General features: G+C 31.9%; 1 long non-coding RNA gene across 1 annotated transcript in view; it reads right to left on the reverse strand.

The window, feature by feature from the left end:
* Window positions 1-19201, reverse strand: part of LOC139852399 (uncharacterized) — an 86709-nt gene extending 67508 nt beyond the window's left edge. The window contains exons 1-2 of the long non-coding RNA XR_011761057.1: window positions 19113-19201; window positions 18540-18576 (exon numbers count right to left, since the gene is read on the reverse strand). This is a non-coding gene — a long non-coding RNA (uncharacterized lncRNA). The remainder of the gene's footprint in view (window positions 1-18539; window positions 18577-19112) is intronic.
* Between the last annotated feature and the right edge of the window lie 1537 nt (window positions 19202-20738).

The raw sequence follows: 20738 nt of genomic DNA on the forward strand, positions 1-20738 counted from the left end.
CCATGTGTAGAATTTGTCCTTTGATTTCATAATCTGGCGCATTAATGTCTGGATGAGTAATTGCGTGACCTTGGCCAGTGCGTTTAGCTCTCATTCGGTCTTCCATACTTAAAGGTTCCAGATTCTCCATAATTGAATTTGTTGAATCGGTATCACTAGATGATTCTGATTTAATGGTTCGTTCCTCAACAATCTCTGTTTGAATGATTGGTGGCTCCGGAGGAAAGTTTAATGGTTCAGGATCTACGAACCGTTCCTGAATATTCTCCGGATTCTCAATTGTGATGTTGGGTTCAAAAAATGGATTATCGGAAATTTGAACTGAAGTACTTGGTCGACTGGATGACGATTCTAAAGAAAAATCAACGGCGGTTATATTTGCTAAATGTCTTGATCTAGTTACAGGTGGTGAACGTCTTGCTCGGTGCATTCACTGAATATCCTATTAGTTTTTAAAAGGAAAGAAAAATTATAATAAGTTATCCAACCAATAGACTTTTCTGATTTTGCCCACGTTTTGAATAGCCAAAAGATGCAGCAGAGGGGCAGGATTCTTTTGGTCTCAATATAATTGAGGACTGTTTGGCTCCAATAACCCGGTCCACGTACAAATCCAACTATTACTACGAACCAGAAAATTTTGATGTCTATTAATTTAACCACTTAAAATAAATTTTCGTAATTTTAAGAAATTTAGATAAGAAGTAGAAAAAATTCTAAGTCCTAAAAACTAGAATGGCGAGAAATGAGAAAGAAAAAGAGTTCGTCGAAAAAGGTCGAAAAAGAAAAAATGGTTGAAAAATAAAAGGTGACGGAAAAATAAAAGAAACTTATAAAAACTTAAAAATACTTGACTAACCTAACCTTATTACTACAACTAATTTAAAATTATAATCGCAAATTGAAATTACTAATTGGAATGATAATTGATACATAGTAAAAGGTGTCTAAAAAAAATATTAAAGCTTACAGGAAAAACTAAATACCAAATGGAAATAACTTAAAAAGAAACTAAAACTTAAAAAGGCGTCGCAAAATTCTAGAGCACCTAAATCTTAGTCTAAAGAAAAAGCACTTAAGGAATTCTACGGCAAAGCCTAAAAATCTAGGAGTAAAAATAACTATAGCAAAAACTAAGTTTAAAATTAATTATGAGCTAAAAATACAAATATTACGCTACAATGATTAAAAAGGGACAAAATATAAAAATATATAAAAAGTTGTAAAAAGTACAATTTTATAAAAATATTATTTTTATATTATTTATTTTATAAAACTATTAATTTTATAATTTAATGAAAACTAAAATAAAACTAAATATAACAAATTAATAATAATAAAAACTAAACTAATAATAAAAAAAATAATACCCTAATTAGGGTTTTAATTATATAATAATAATAATAATAATTTCGTAATTATTGCAGCAGGAAGTCAAATCTGGCGTGTCAGATGGGCTCATGCGATCGCATGAGTCCTCAGTTGCCCAGCCATGTGATCGCATGGGCTAGGGTTTCGGGCCATAGAGTGGGCTGCTACAGTACAGGCCGAATTAAATTTTATATATATTTTTTTTTAATAAAATTATGTAATATATTTATATAAATTAAATAAAACTTATATTTTTATAAAATAAAGATAAAGAAACTTTTATATAACTTACAAACTCTTAAAAAATATTTATATTTTTGTTTTTATTTTTATATTTTCGAATATTTAAAACGTATTTCTACAAAACGTACTAAAAATAAAAATCTTTTTTTTTTTATATTAGCGTTCCGCTTCCGGCTTTTAAGAGATTTCCCCGGCAGCGGCGCCAAAAATACTTGATGTTATGCGAGGTGTATAAAAAATAGTTTATATTTTACTAGGAAAAACTATTAAATACGATACAATTTTACACAAGATATTTATTTATTTATAGAATGGATATACTTAAACCTTGCTACAACACTTATAGGCAGTGTACCTAATCGTAAAGTAGTGTAGTTTTTAGTAAGTCCGGTTCGTTCCACAGGGAAATCTTTAAACAAAGTTCAACGCTATATTAGTTTACTTTTATAAAAATACAAACATATATATAAGTAATATTATTATTATAAAGGGGGTTTTTTTACCGTTTAATGACCGGTTTGTCGATTTTAAAACTTTAGTCGCAGTTAAAACCTAATAAATAAAAGACTTAATTTAAAGCGTAAAGTAATAACGATAATGAAATTGCGAATAATAAAAGTGTGATAAAATAAAATTGCGATAATTAAAAAGTACGATAATTAAAAGTGCGATTAAATAACAATAAATAAAAGTGCGATAATTAGAAGTGCAATTAAATATAAAATAAAGGAAATTAAATATGAAATAAAAGAATTATGCTTATTTAAACTTCCGTAATCATAATGTTTGACATGTTGATTTTAGTTTTATGCCCATGGGTTAATTGTCCTTTGTCCTGGATTATTTAATATGTCCGTCTGGTTTTTGTCCATAACAGTCCATCAGTCATAAATATAAAGTGCATGTGTCCTCGTCAAATTATTATTATACCCGAAGTTAAATATTCCAACTAATTGGGGATTCGAATTGTAACAAGGTTTTAATACTTTGTTTAATGAATACACCAGGTTATCGACTGCGTGTAAACCAAGGTTTTACTACTTTGTTAACAATTACACCAATTACCCTTGAATGTAATTTCACCCCTGTTTTAATTATTCTAGTGGCTATTAATCCATTCCCGTGTCCGGTTAAATGAACGATTATTCGTACATATAAATACCCCGCCCATCGTGTCTGATCGAGTGTATATGGTAATTTATAGGGACGCCCAATTGTAAATCTTTATATTAACATTAACAAACTTTCATTTAGTTAAACAAATATAAAGCCCATTAATAGCCCATAGTCTAATTTCCACAAGTGTCATTCTTTTGTCCAAACCCCAATTATGGTACAAAGCCCAATTACCCAATTTTAGTAATTAGCCCAACATCATGATTACTTCGTTTTAAATAAGCATAATAATAACTTAGCTACGAGACATTAATATAAAAAGGTTGAACATAACTTACAATGATTAAAAATAGCGTAGCGTTACACGGACAGAATTTCGACTTACACCCTTACAACATTCGCTAACATACCCTTATTATTAGAATTATAATTAAAATTAAAATTAAAATATAAATTATATATATATATTTTACGTATATATGAGAGAAGAGAGAAAGATGGATATGAAAAATGATCAGAATTCGGTTTGCTTTATAGGCAGAGTCGATTTTTGGGGCTCCGCGACTCGCGGCAAAATCCTCTTCAAACTCCGCGAGTCGCGGAGAATGAATTTACAGCTCAGTCCTTGGAGTCTTTCTCTGCCGACGGTTTTTTATTTATAAATATAATATATATATAATTAATATAATTAATTATATATTATATTATATTTATATACATAATTAACTTGTAATTTTTAGTCCGTTGCGTCGAGCGTTAAGAGTTGACTCTGGTCCCGGTTCCGGATTTTCGAACGTCCTTGCGTACAATTTAATATCTTGTACTTTGCGTTTTGAATCTTGTACTCTTGTAATTTCGAGACGTTTCTTATCAATAATTGGAACCTTTTTTATTGTCTTTTGTACTTTTGAGCTTTTTGGTCGTTTGCGTCTTCAATTCGTCGAATCTGTCTTTTGTCTTCATCTTTTATTATTTAAACGAATATCACTTGTAAATAGAACAATTGCAACTAAAAGCTTGTCTTTCTTGAGGAATAATGCTATGAAATATATGTTCGTTTTTAGCATTATCAGTCGTCAAAGGGACGAGGGTTACGTAATGACCAACAGTCCCGTAACAATCTAAAAACCTCATTTCTTACCCCAATTAACGACTCCGTCACTTGTGGGAACGTTTTGTTTAATAGTTGTAGCCCGATGTTCTTGTTCTCACTTTGGTGAGAAGCGAACATTACTAACCCGTAAGCATAACATGCTTCTTTATGTTGCATGTTAGCCGCTTTTTCTAAATCACGAAGTCCTATATTCGGATATACTGAGTCAAAATAATTTCTTAACCCGTTGCGTAAAATAGCATTTGGGTTCCCCGCAATATATGCGTCAAAGTAAACACATCGTAACTTATGGATTTCCCAATGTGATATCCCCCATCTTCCGAACGAAAGCCTTTTATAAACCAAGGCATTCTTGGAACGTTATTCGAATGTCTTACAAACTGATCTCGCCTTAAATAGTTGTGCCGAAGAATTCTGACCGACTCTGGACAAGATTTCATCAATCATGTCTCCGGGTAGGTCTCTTAAAATATTGGGTTGTCTATCCATTTTGTGTTTTTATACTGTAAAATAGACAAGAGTTAGATTCATAAAAAAAATACTTATTAATACAAGCAATTTTTACATATATCATAAAGCATAAGCACACTATATTACATATATTACACCACACGAATACAACTATCTTATTCCGACTCGCTTGTTTCTTCTTCTTCGGTTTTGGATCGTTTTGCCAAGTTTCTAGGGATATATGATGTTCCCCTAATACGAGCCGTCGTTTTCCACATTGGTTTAGAAAAACCTGGTGGTTTAGAGGTTCCCGGGTCATTGTTACAACTTAAGGACTTCGGGGGTTGACGATACATATAAAGTTCATCGGGGTTGGAATTAGATTTCTCTATTTTTATGCCCTTTCCCTTATTATTTTCTTTTGCCTTTTTAAATTCAGTTGGGGTAATTTCTATAACATCATCGAAATTCTCGTAGGAATCCGATTCATCGGAGAATTGGTAATCCTCCCAATATTTTGCTTCCTTGGCGGAAACACCATTGACCATAATTAACCTTGGTCGGTTGGTTGAGGATTTTCTTTTACTTAACCGTTTTATTATTTCCCCCACCGGTTCTATTTCTTCATCCGGTTCCGATTCTTCTTCCGGTTCCGATTCTTCTTCCGGTTCCGACTCTTCTTCCGGTTCCTCTTCGGGAACTTGTGAATCAGTCCACGAATCATTCCAATTTACATTTGACTCTTCATTATTATTAAGTGAGTCAATGGGACTTGTTCTAGAGGTAGACATCTATCACATAATATCAAACACGTTAAGAGATTAATATATCACATAATATTCACATGTTAAAAATATATAGTTTCCAACAAAATTTGTTAAGCAATCATTTTTCAAGTAAACACGGTCGAAGTCCAGACTCACTAATGCATCCTAACAAACTCGATAAGACACACTAATGCAAAATTCTGGTTCTCTAAGACCAACGCTCGGATACCAACTGAAATGTCCCGTTCTTATTGATTAAAAACGTTCCATATTAATTGATTTCGTTGCGAGGTTTTGACCTCTATATGAGACGTTTTTCAAAGACTGCATTCATTTTTAAAACAAACCATAACCTTTATTTCATAGATAAAGGTTTTAAAAAGCTTTACGTAGATTATCAAATAATGATAATCTAAAATATCCTGTTTACATACGACCATTACATAATAGTTTACAATACAAATATGTTACAACAAAATAAGTTTCTTGAATGCAGTTTTTACACAATATCATACAAGCATGGACTCCAAATCTCGTCCTTATTTAAGTATGTGACAGCGGAAGCTCTTAATAATCACCTGAGAATAAACATGCTTAAAACGTCACAAAAATGTTGGTGAGTTATAGGTTTAACCTATATATATCAAATCATAATAATAGACCACAAGATTTCATATTTCAATACACATCCCATACATAGAGATAAAAATCATTCATATGGTGAACACCTGGTAACCGACATTAACAAGATGCATATTTAAGAATATCCCCATCATTCCGGGACACCCTTCGGATATGATATAAATTTCGAAGTACTAAAGCATCCGGTACTTTGGATGGGGTTTGTTAGGCCCAATAGATCTATCTTTAGGATTCGCGTCAATTAGGGTGTCTGTTCCCTAATTCTTAGATTACCAGACTTAATAAAAAGGGGCATATTCGATTTCGATAATTCAACCATAGAATGTAGTTTCACGTACTTGTGTCTATTTTGTAAATCATTTATAAAACCTGCATGTATTCTCATCCCAAAAATATTAGATTTTAAAAGTGGGACTATAACTCACTTTCACAGATTTTTACTTCGTCGGGAAGTAAGACTTGGCCACTGGTTGATTCACGAACCTATAACAATATATACATATATATCAAAGTATGTTCAAAATATATTTACAACACTTTTAATATATTTTGATGTTTTAAGTTTATTAAGTCAGCTGTCCTCGTTAGTAACCTACAACTAGTTGTCCACAGTTAGATGTACAGAAATAAATCGATAAATATTATCTTGAATCAATCCACGACCCAGTGTATACGTATCTCAGTATTGATCACAACTCAAACTATATATTTTTTGGAATCAACCTCAACCCTGTATAGCTAACTCCAACATTCACATATAGAGTGTCTATGGTTGTTCCGAAATATATATAGATGTGTCGACATGATAGGTCAAAACATTGTATACGTGTCTATGGTATCTCAAGATTACATAATATACAATACAAGTTGATTAAGTTATGATTGGAATAGATTTGTTACCAATTTTCACGTAGCTAAAATGAGAAAAATTATCCAATCTTGTTTTACCCATAACTTCTTCATTTTAAATCCATTTTGAGTGAATCAAATTGCTATGGTTTCATATTGAACTCTATTTTATGAATCTAAACAGAAAAGTATAGGTTTATAGTCGAAAAAATAAGTTACAAGTCGTTTTTGTAAAGGTAGTCATTTCAGTCGAAAGAACGACGTCTAGATGACCATTTTAGAAAACATACTTCCACTTTGAGTTTAACCATAATTTTTGGATATAGTTTCATGTTCATAATAAAAATATTTTTCTCAGAATAACAACTTTTAAATCAAAGTTTATCATAGTTTTTAATTAACTAACCCAAAACAGCCCGCGGTGTTACTACGACGGCGTAAATCCGGTTTTACGGTGTTTTTCGTGTTTCCAGGTTTTAAATCATTAAGTTAGCATATCATATAGATATAGAACATGTGTTTAGTTGATTTTAAAAGTCAAGTTAGAAGGATTAACTTTTGTTTGCGAACAAGTTTAGAATTAACTAAACTATGTTCTAGTGATTACAAGTTTAAAACTTCGAATAAGATAGCTTTATATGTATGAATCGAATGATGTTATGAACATCATTACTACCTTAAGTTCCTTGGATAAACCTACTGGAAAATAGAAAAATGGATCTAGCTTCAACGGATCCTTGGATGGCTCGAAGTTCTTGAAGCAGAATCATGACACGAAAACAAGTTCAAGTAAGATCATCACTTGAAATAAGATTGTTATAGTTATAGAAATTGAACCAAAGTTTGAATATGATTATTACCTTGTATTATAATGATAACCTACTGTAAGAAACAAAGATTTCTTGAGGTTGGATGATCACCTTACAAGATTGGAAGTGAGCTAGCAAACTTGAAAGTATTCTTGATTTTATGAAACTAGAACTTTTGGAATTTATGAAGAACACTTAGAACTTGAAGATAGAACTTGAGAGAGATTAATTAGATGAAGAAAATTGAAGAATGAAAGTGTTTGTAGGTGTTTTTGGTCGTTGGTGTATGGATTAGATATAAAGGATATGTTATTTTGTTTTCATGTAAATAAGTCATGAATGATTACTCATATTTTTGTAATTTTATGAGATATTTCATGCTAGTTGCCAAATGATGGTTCCCACATGTGTTAGGTGACTCAAATGGGCTGCTAAGAGCTGATCATTGGAGTGTATATACCAATAGTACATACATCTAAAAGCTGTGTATTGTACGAGTACGAATACGGGTGCATACGAGTAGAATTGTTGATGAAACTGAACGAGGATGTAATTGTAAGCATTTTTGTTAAGTAGAAGTATTTTGATAAGTGTCTTGAAGTCTTTTAAAAGTGTATGAATACATATTAAAACACTACATGTATATACATTTTAACTGAATCGTTAAGTCATCGTTAGTCGTTACATGTAAATGTTGTTTTGAAACCTTTAGGTTAACGATCTTGTTGAATATTGTTAACCCATTATTTATTATAACAAATGAGATGTTAAATTATTATATTATCATGATATTATGATATATAATATATCTTAGTATGATGTATATACAGTTAAATGTCGTTACAACGATAATCGTTACATATATGTCTCGTTTCGAAATCATTAAGTTAGTAGTCTTATTTTTACATATGTATTTCATTGTTAATACACTTAATAATATATTTACTTATCATTTAACATAATTAACCAAGTGTATCAATATCTTAATATGATTCATATGTACCTAGTAAGACGTTGTTATAACGATAATCGTTATATATATCGTTTTCGAGTTTCTTAAATTAATAGTCTCATTTTTATGTATATAACTCATTGTTAAAATACCTAATGAGATACATACTTATAATAAAAACATGTTAACTATATATATAACCATATATATGTCATCGTATAGTTTTTACAAGTTTTAACGTTCGTGAATCACCGGTCAACTTGGGTGGTCAATTGTCTATATGAAACATATTTCAATTAATCAAGTCTTAACAAGTTTGATTGCTTAACATGTTGGAAACATTTAATCATGTAAATATCAATCTCAATTAATATATATAAACATGGAAAAGTTCGGGTCACTACAGCTACCGTGTGGCGGGGTTGGTGTAGACTCGGAGTCCAGGTGTATCGTCTTGTCCTTTGACTCGGCGGTAGCTTCGAGGTCCGGATTGACCCGCGGTGGGGTGTGATGAGTCTCTTCAGCATGCCCTGCGTATTCATAAATGGTTAAATAAATGCAAACTTAAATGTGCGGTATGCGCGCAAGCAGAACTCTTACCAGATGATGGGAGAGGTAGATCCGCAGAACGGGGTTCGATGGGAACGAAGTTGTCGTTCCGCTTGTCCTCCCTCTATTTAGGAGTGAGTTTCTTCTTCTTCTGTTGGGATTGGGAGGCTTCGGCGGCCTTGCGCTTATTGCCGGAGGTGGCAGGTGCATTCTCGCCAGTCTTCTCCTGCTCTAACGGCTGGTTCACATTCTGTTTGCGGAAGGCGATGCCCGCAATCTCCTCCGCAGTCAGTACTCTCTTCATCTTCATCTCTGCAAACATGCACGCGTGCATTAGAACACATAAATAGCAAACTGTTAGTACGTGATTATACTATTCCTACCCTTTCCATCCGGTCCGACTATGGCTGGACGCACATCCTCCCATGGCCAGTGTACGGATATCTTCCCTAGCCGCAACATCACGTTCCCGTATGACCGGTGCACCAGTTGTGCGTTAGTGCACTCCGCTAACAGCTTTGTTTCCTCATCATCAAGGACCGGGGTTTTGTTCACATCCTTTTCCACCTTCTCGCACCATATAAGCGTTTGCGGAAAAGCGGTACCAACTACAGTTTGGTCAATGAAAAAGAAAGTTTCTTTCTAGTTACCCGCATTTGACTTTGGGGTTTTGGTGAAATTTTGACGGGCAAAGAAGGTGAACCAGGATTTGTGGTGATTGGCTAAGCGGTATAGATGACAGAAAACTTTAACCAACGGAACCCTATCGAGTGCGGCGCACCACATTTCAAATAGAACTATTTTGCCTATGGCATAAGGGTGTAGTTGTCCTAATCCCACTCTGAAGTGATCTAATACGCCTAGGAAGAAGTCAGATGGGGGAACCCTAAAGTTACCGTGCTTGAACGCATGTTCGTAGATGGCCACCTTTTTCTCCGGTGGCTCGTGAGCACGCTGATTGGGCAAGGGTGGCACCAGATTGTATTTCGCTAATGGCGAGTATTGTTTAACTAAGTGGTCAATATGTTTCTGCTCTATAATCGATCTGACACTATCTACATAGGTTTCGTTAGCCTTAGTCATTTTCTATAGAATAGTTGGAGAATCACTAACCTTTAGACGGTGGCCGGAGTATTTAGGATTTGATCGAAATTGAATGTAGCAGCGTATTGAGGAAGCTTGGAGCAGAAAAATGGAAATGTGTGTGATTTGGGGCTATTTATAGAGACGATTTGGGGCCATGGGCTGGAATGGGTTTATCGTGGCTGAACACGTGTTCAGCGATCAACGGTTAGCATTTTGAGTGCACGTGAGGATGTCAGATGGGTATGGTTACCTATGAGCGCATGGCTGACACGCGCCTGCCAACTACCACTTTATGTCTTGTCAGCCGAATGGTCTTCTGCGACAGTGACAGGCATTAAATGACCTCGAAATGCACGCGGAACATTGAATGCTAGCCGTTTTCTTGTTTTTTCCACTTAATAGTTTGATGTCATGTGTCTTGCGTCATATAACATCAAACTGGGGGGACATAATGATACTGCAACCCGCATGCGCACCTCATATGCATGCGGGCGCTTAATAGTGTGCGAAGGCGTGTGCTTGTGTGCGCTATGCGGTATGCGGATTGTATCTGATTCCTTTGTTCTCGGTACAGCGGTTGCTTAGCTGTCAAGTAAATATCTTTTCCATAATTATATCCGTGATTCGGGGGAGTCAGTTATGGATGAGATTATCATGATCTGGGACGGTTCTAGAATTAGGGTTTGCCTATAAATACAAACCCTAATCATCATTCACCGGACACTGCACATTACGTAACCATCACATACGATACACATTACGTAAAACAACATCATTCAGCATCTTTTCAAGGTTAACAGGTTAGTCTTTTGTAAGCTAGTACCTACGACCTTATTTGGGGCCTCTTGATCGACGACCGTTATCGGAGGTGGACTTAATCACTTGGCCACCCCGCCGACATCATCATGTCAGCCAGGGTTATTCACGGTAGCCGGACCGGAGAGCCACGTTCTAAGATCCTTAAACCCCTCTTTATGTATTGAGCAGGCATATTAAACCCCACGGTTAAAATATGCATGATCAACGTCTCATTCGGTACCTCGAATATAATCATCGTTCTACGAATCGTTCTACATAAACTATCTTCGTCCTTCATGGCAATTATGTTATCTTTAATGTTTTAGAGATTATGTACTCTAGTTTTAGCCGTAAATCTGATGAGTTTAATATCACATTGACTCATTAAATCCATGATTACGTCTGAAGAAAATATATATGTATATATGTTTTCATAAAGATTGTAATTAAAAAAAATTCTTTTGTACAAACTGTTAATGGTGAAAATATTTTAACGGGTAGGTAATACCCAAGGAATATTTAGATTTCATATTAATAAGTTACATTGTACATTCTTCGAATCTGATTCAACAGTCATTTACTATCCTATTTACAACCACCGATATACGAATCTGTTCACCAACCATTTTTATTCAATTTCATATTTGGATTTTGACTTCTCAGAATTCAACAAGTGGCATAATGAAGAAAACATTGAACAAAATAAAATTTGTTAGAAACAAACGAATTAACTAATTGAAATATTGTTAAGAATCCACGCTAACTGTTCCTAGCTAACTGTTCCTAGCTAACTGGTTACATTTTATTTACCGCAATTTAATTATCGCAATTTATATTCTCGCAATTTTATTTATCGTCATTTAATTTCTGTTATTTACTTTACGCACTTTATTTATAGTCATTTATTCTCTGTTATTCATTTTACGCATTTTAAATATCGGGACACGTATACAAGGTTTTGACATATCATATCAACGCATCTATATATATTATTTGGAATCACTATAGACACTCTATATGCAGTAATGATCAAGTTCTCTATACATGGTTGAGGTTGATTCTACAATAATATATATAGTTTGAGTTGTGATCGAGTCTGAGACGAATACGGGTCACGATACGTATTAATTAATTCGAATATTATATATTAAACTATATATGAATTATTGAATTACTAACTGTGTACTATCAACTGTGGACTACCAACATTGGGCAATTAAAATGAATTAAAATATTGACTATAACATATGAAACTAAACAATTCTTCAAGTTTGTCACTTGATTTCATCTTAAACTTCATTTGTATCTTGACGATTACAATCTGCGTTCAAACCTTTCATGATTCTTGAAAACACCTCAATCGAGAGTATGAACCAACCGCACTTCATCTACGGAAGAAGAGATTGATCCATATAGTTATGCACCTGAAAACACTCGGAACCTGAGTAAAACGTTTAACCCGTATCTGTGTTAGCTCCTTTAGCATTATTATTACCCAAAATAACTTGGTAATCCCTTTCAAAGTAGCAAATTTTGTCACAGCTCCAACAAATCAACTTCGACTCTTCGCTCAAAACAACTTTATTATCACCTTGATTTATATGTATACTCTTTTATTGTTACCGATGAACCTTTTATATTCCACGACATTATCAGAAGATGTACTAGCAACTCCGTTGATCTTTGATTTTTCGAAAATCATTATATTCATTGAAACCCTATCATATACTCATCCGCATCTTGTAACGAGTGTTGCCATACCAAATACCGGGAATCAGCAATCATTATTTTGAATCTCGCAACAATTTTACAACAACAGTTATATGTATGTATGTATATATATATATATATATATATATATATATATATACATATATATATATATATATAACATATACCTCTTAAAATCATGATCTTCAATTCTGAAATTTTGAACAGCACCCAGTCTACAAATCAATACCACAAATTCTGAAAAAGCCGAATACAGCAGCACAAACTGTACACGACCTTAACTGTCGAAAGTTTGATGATAAAGAATGGAGTATTGGAAACACTCAATAGAAAATTTAGTATCGAAAAGCGGATTATGCGAAACTATGAAGGAAGCCGTGGACAAATCACAAAGAATAAATTTGACTTCAAAGAATCCAAATGATTCTGTTTCTGATGAAATCTTTAGCGAATACCTTGCTTCCGAATCTAAACGCTTACGGATAAATCTTCTTCAACATCCATCGATATTAGAAATTCCAAGATATCATCGTATTTTTCATTATAAATATTCTCCATATTTCTGAAGATATTTTCATAACTGTTCTTATCTGAAATCATTAATCTCATCGTGCTATCAGTGTTACATCATATAGAAACTGTTAGTTTCTATATTCTGTAAACTTTCAAGCTTAAAATATGAATGTTATTGAAGTAATGTTTGGAACTGATGCATGAGTTAGTATAATATAATGACACTTGATCAACGTGATTATATTACAGTAAGTCATGCTGAGTTTCTAATGGAACATGATGATTCACAGAACATACCGTCATCAGGTGCCATTTACACGACTCTTACATTCTATCCAATCTCTAAACATATTAAGAACATATCTTATCGATAGTTCAATCTTTTTCGGATATTCTGGTAATTTGACGAATCAAGATCGTGTTATTACCATTTATTTCTTAGAACATTAATTACGTTCATTTCGAAATCTATACTTATGAATTCTGGACCATTACTCTCTTTACTAGAGGTTGAGAGGAGAATAAAAAGGCAAAGAACTCGGAAGCATAAGGGAAAATATAAAGCCCAATGACAACACCGAAATTTACAAACCGCGGATATCAGTACGTATGGAAATATAAAGACACGGGAGGATTATAAATACAATAATCCCTAGAGCATAATAGAAATAAGCAGATTCTTCAGGTGGGAGTTGGAAAAGAAGAACGATCATTACGATAGTTAGAATAAGAACAAGGATCAGAACAGGGTTAAGCATTTTCATAAATCTTTTGAATTTGAGAATTGAGTATAGAAGTGGTGAAAACTAATGGAACGGAAAAGGTAAATTTATAATGGAAAAATCAGACGTGGTAATCGAGGCAGATCACCGCATTTAATTATAGAAATCTTAATTTTCTTATTCACCGAAGGATCAAATCTTTTAGATTTCGAAGATTTTCTTAAAATCCCTTGAATTTCGGAATTCAACCAAGACAACGTCAAAAGTTAAAATGAAACTTTATTTATTCATCTCACTCTTTTATGATAGCTTCATTCGTGCTCTTCGAATAATCAAATTGTTTTATACATATTACTCAATAATGATAAAACTCTATTTATCAATTCATATGCGTCATGAAAATATTTTTATTGTTAGCCATGACCACTTCACTCAAATTTCGGGACGAAATTTCTTTAACGGGTAGGTACTGTGATGACCCGACAATTTCCGACCAAATTTAAACTTAATTCTTATATGATTCCGACACGATAAGTAAAATCTGTAATGTTGAGTCTCAAAAACTTTGAACTGTTTTGTATATTCAATTGACCTTTGACCATTCTTGACGATTCACGAACAAATATATATAAATAGATACATATACATTAATTTGAAAATATTATTTGAAATAATATATGATTTAATTGTTGAAAATAAATATGAAAAATAATATGCGATGTAATGAAAACTATTATTATAATTATATAGATATATATTTATATATATAAATATGTATATAAATATTACTTGTAAATATATAAATTATATTAAATTCAATGGTTTAAAGATATATAATATATTTATTTAGTAGTTAAATTTGCTATTTAAAACTCTTTATATATAGAAAGATAATATATTAAAAATAAATGATTTCGAGTCTAATTAAGTAATCGTCAATAGCACTCGGTTGACGATTTGTTAGTTTTAATATAGATATTGTACATGTCCATGAAGGATTGAAATAAAAGTTGAACTGTAAATTGATTACGAAGATTTTAGATTTGTCAAAAATATTTTTACCCTTTTAAGATTAAATATTAGCACTCCGTACATATGAATTGGAACATAAAATAAATAATTATTTAACCTTTTTGATCAGGTTTCAAACAGGTAATGAGTGAAATAATTAAATATGTTTAATCTAAAAGTTTGGGATTTTTAGGAACACTTTTATACGCTAACTGTTTAGCAATGGACACAGTCCGTGAAAACTGTCGGTAGTATAAGTTAAATGATAAGGCTGATACGCTGTTTCCACGTTTCTTAAGTTCAATGATTTAATATTATATATTATATTATTATTATTATTAAATTATATTATTATTTGTGCTTCATTCAAACACCCGTATCAATCATATAAGGATAGATAATAGATATAACCAAAACCACTTTCTATTATTTCTTTTGTTTACTAAACTGTACACCAATCAATAAACCTACACTAGTCTACGATCAACTCACATTAATTCATTTTCTGCACTCTTACATAAATGATATATATATACTTATACATATGGAGATTAATATATTAACTTGATTAACCATCCTCTTCCTCATTACAAAGCCATACATTGAGATCATCTCCAACCTTCTTTACCCACCACCCTTCACCACCAACCATCACCATAACAACCACTAACCACCTTCTTCCCCGACTGCAAACCCCCCGTTTTTCTTTTTGGTTCGATTAAACTCACCTAAAAACACCAACATCAACCCATCATTAAACCGTTTGCTGTTTACTATTTCTATTCTATTTGAATCATCACCTGCACTGCCACTTTGAACTACTATTTGCAGCTGTAATACATGCTAATACAACCCATTTATTACTGCCTACTATTAGATACTATACTTCTGTTTTCCATCGAAGTCACCACCTCTCTCTCATGATCTCCCTCTCGTCTCTCTCTTGTTTTCATGACCAAGAACTACCATGATTCCACCATCAACAAATAGATAATCTCCACCACTTCCTTATTCGGCATACACCAACAACGTAACCATGATCAAGATTTCAAACACCACAACTACTATCATTCTTCATTTTTCTTCTATTTCGATTATGTTCTCTGTTTAGGTTCGCGAAAGTCATCACCCCACCGAAGAACCCATCCTCATCACCACCGTCACCTATATCAAACCACTCGCCATCACTATCATAATCACCGGCACCCTTACCCACCGAGAAACCATCACCACCGTAATCTACAACCCTCGAATGTAAGAAGGATAATAATAAGGTTGGTGATGGTGAGCGATGTTAATGAATCTGTGATGCTAATATATTTTTTTTCGAATAATGATATTGATGATGATGAAGTGAGGTAACGATGATGATGCAATTAAAGTGATGATGAATAGCATATGATCAAGGCTGCCATGTTTAACTCTCGTTCTGTTTCTATTATATTTATGAAAAAGCAACGATGAAGGTGATGATTAAACGCGATAACATGAAGAAGATGATGATATGTTACAGCGATGGTGATCGGTTGTTGCTGCTCCTTTTGTAAACCCTATATTTTTTTTATTGCTGTCGCCCATAAAACTGCAAACGATCGAGTATTTGATTTGATGATACGTTGGGCTGCTTACTGATTTTTATAATTGGGCTGCTCATATTGGGCTTATGGTGAACTAGAGTCTGGGCCGTACATATTCGAGGGTTAAAAGAATTTTCGTAAGATGTAAAATTAAGAAAACAGTAAGCAGATTGATGGTTAGAAGTGTTTGTCATGAATGTGAGGTCACGAGTTCGAGTCTCATCCAGGACAATTCTTTTTAGACAAAGTTTCTAAAGGGTATACACATTTACTTCTAGTTCTATTATTATTATTATTATTATTATTATTATTATTATTATTATTATTATTATTATTATTATTATTATTATTATTATTATTATTATTATTATTATTATTATTATTATTATTATTATTATGATAATGTTACATTATTAAAATGTTAAGATTAAGGTTAAGTATATGATTTAAAGGATATTAATGTTATGAAAATAATATAAAAGTATGATTTAAGCATATTACAAATACATGTTACTATTACTATTATTATTAAGTTATGATGTAGAAGATGATGGTAGAATGAAGATAAGGTTATAAACATGATAATAATATAAGTAACAAGATCATGATGATGATAATGATATAAGATAATGATGGTGCGGGGTGATTACATAATGATATTATGACAATAATAATCACATAAAATGATAGGGTATAATTTTTATCATTATTATTAATTCTATTATTTTTATTAATAATATTATCATTATTATTATCACTAATAATGGAATTATTATTATTATTATTATTATTATTATTATTATTATTATCATTATTATTATTATTATTATGAATATAAGTATTATTATTATTATCATTATTATTAAAATTATCGATTATTATTAAAATTAGTCTCATTATAATTATTGTTAACAAACAGATAATGTTTACATAAAATATATATATATATATATATATATATATATATATATATATATATATATATATATATATATATATATATATATATATATATATATATATATATCACAACTATATTAATATTAGATACTATTATTTTCAAAATAAAATTTTATTATTATTACATATATAATATAAATTATTTTAATATATGCTTATATATAAATTTTAATACCTTATAAATATATAAATATACTTTAATAAGAATTTCATATATAAATATTAAGTATCTATATAAAATAAATATAATTAATTAATTAAGGAAACATATAAATAATTAATATAAAAAGTATAATAATAATATTAATATATAATTTGTTAATTGTTATTATACGTTTTAATATATATAATTGATATAGGTTCGTGAATCCGAGGCCAACCCTACACTCGTTAAATGTCGTTATATGTATTTTTACTACAAAATACAGTATGATGAGTTTCATTACTCCCTTTTTAAATGTTTTTACTATATATATATTTTTGGGACTGAGAATTCATGCGCTGCTTTTATAACTGTTTTACGAAATAGACACGAGTAAATGAAATTACATTCTATGGTTGGATTATTAAACTGAATATGCCCCTTTATAGTCTGGTAATCTAAGAATTAGGGAACAGACACCCTAATTGACGTGAATCCTAAAGATAGATCTATCGGGCCCAACAAGCCCCATCCAAAGTACCGGATGCTTTAGTACTTCGAAATTTATATCATGTCCGAAGGAGGATCCCGGAATGATGGGGATATTCTAATATGTTTATTGTGAATGTCGGTTACCAGGTGTTCAATCCATATGAATGATATTTTTGTCTCTATGCATGGGACGTATGTTTATGAGAAATGGAAATATGAAATCTTGTGGTCTATTAAAATTATGAAATGATTATTTATGTTAAACTAATGAACTCACCAACCTTTTGGTTGACACTTTAAAGCATGTTTATTCTCATGTATGAAAGAAGTCTTCCGTTGTGCAATTGCTCATTTAAAAGATATTACTTGGAGTCATTCATGACATATTTCAAAAGACGTTGCATTCGAGTCGTCGAGTTCATCAAGATTATTACTTAGTCAATTATAGTTGAATATATTATGAAATGATTTGCATGTCGTCAATTTTCGATATAAAGCAAGTTTGTCTTTTAAAAACGAATGCAATGTTTGTAAAATGTATCATATAGAGTCAAGTACCTCGCGATGTAACCAACTATTGTGAATCGTTTGTAATCGATATGGACTTTGTCCGGATGAATTAGGACGGGTCATCACACAAAATACCATTGCCAACACATATCTCACAAAGAACTGGATCTCCCTGCATTAAAACCAATTAAAAAATTATTCACCATAACCCACAAAATAAATATCACACTCTCTAAAATATCAAAGAGAACTACAATTTGACTTCTAACAATGTATTGTCAACGTACAAATAAACAAAAAGAAATCCGATCAATACTTTTTTGAAATATGTCTGCAAAGAGATCGTTTCGAATAGCACTATATACAAAATAAAAGATGATTAAGTGATATGCTTTCCAATCTATTTAATTAAAGAATCCAGGTATGTGTAAATATACACATATAACAATCAAATCAGATAAACACCAACAAAAATAATTCATCATTAAAAAAAAATCATTAACCAACAAAAGGAATTAGCGACTAACCAATAGTAGTTTCTTTAGCTAAAACACCAATAAATATCTTCCTAATTGTTACATTGGAAACAAAATTGACACATATATTACCCATTTAGTAATTCAGCTTCTCAAACCAACATGAAAAATAGCCACACAGGAAAAAAAATAAATAAAAAATAATACTCCGTAATAATCAACTATTGCTTACATCGTTGTCATATAAACGGAATCCGGCGCAATGATTATCTGAATCGGAATTCGGAATTCCGAATTCGGACTGATACTTCAAATGGAATCTGGCGGATTAAGAGTTAAATTAGGGTTTATTCAATAGGATAGTCGTTTGAATAAATAGAGTTTCGTACAACAGGCCATTAAAATATGAATCGACGAAATTTATAAAATCAACAATTACCGCAATATGATCAATTGTGGATGGTAACCGGTGTAGAAGCAATAGACTGTAGTTTTTCGGCCTCAGATTTTCTGGCTAACTTGCGTTCATCGGACGGAAGCAATTCATCGTGCAGCGGTGGTTTTAAGATTAAACGGTACCGTTATGCGTGTTAAAAACCGAGGATTAATAATACACCTTTTCCGTTAAAGGTTGCAGTCGCCGGAGAACGTAAATGGGGGTTGGGAAACACCGGATTCGTTTGTTTTTTTGGTTATGGAAGAAGAGAGAATTTAGGGGAGAGAGAGAGAGAGAGAATCGACGTATTGAATGGAATAAATGGTATTGTGCATCCAGTGTATAGGTGGACACGTGTATCCCATTGTATTATGACACTTGTAGGTTAGATAGGGGTCTTTGTGAGGTTATGACACACAGGAGGTGTACATCACGCTTTATGTGATGAAGGGATTATTAATATATGTATACATACAGTACTATAAGTTTATGTATTGCAACCAAAATTTAAATTTATAATTTATAATAAATATAATAATAATAATTTTTATATTAAAATGTAATGTAAAATGTATTATATTTATTTATTTATTATTTATAAATACAGGTTGGCAACAGTAGTGAATTTCACAATTTAGTGTGTGTTTTTTATCCATTTTTGGGAATTGAGTGGGTTTGGTAGTAAAATATTATGTTGTAACTTGTTTAATTTTGAAGATTACAATTACTGTAAGATTTATCTGTTTACAAGTACTCTGGATCTTACATTCTTTACATGTAACACCTAACAACTTTTTTTTTTTTTAAGGCAAAGCAATTTATTAATATTATTAAGGTAGTACAGAGCAGAAATATGCGATAGCATACTTAGACCACTCCCTACCATGACATACTTCTAAAAAAAGATTGAACTCTACAATTCTACATCAGTGCCATTTCAATATATTCTGAGAAACACTAAAAAAGACCGAACACTTCCAACAATAACATATTTATCTGGACCCACTTATTATATATTGAATATTTATATAATAATAATACTAATATAATATAAATATAAAATATAAAATAGATGGGTAGGATGTCAACCCCTTTTTCCTTCTTTGTAGGCCCTGCTGACTTGTGTCCTTCTCCTTCTTGCAAATGACAAATACATTGTATTTCTATTCATTGACACATAAAACACACTGCAACCTATGGTGTCCTTTAATGTTTAGAAAAGAAGGTAGCAAAGAAGCTACCGTTGGTTGTGGTCTTAGACAAACCGACAAAAAAAAAAAAAAAAAAAAATAGAACTGAAATTTAAATCCTGAGCTAGAATCGAAAACATGCAGTACTACAACATGAGAGAACTAGCAACGTCTAAGATAACATCATCCATGATCATCGAACGATTTTGAATTAATGAACCATTGTTTCCAA

The sequence above is a fragment of the Rutidosis leptorrhynchoides genome, chromosome 6, assembly GCF_046630445.1.
Source record: "Rutidosis leptorrhynchoides isolate AG116_Rl617_1_P2 chromosome 6, CSIRO_AGI_Rlap_v1, whole genome shotgun sequence".
NCBI lineage: Eukaryota > Viridiplantae > Streptophyta > Magnoliopsida > Asterales > Asteraceae > Rutidosis > Rutidosis leptorrhynchoides.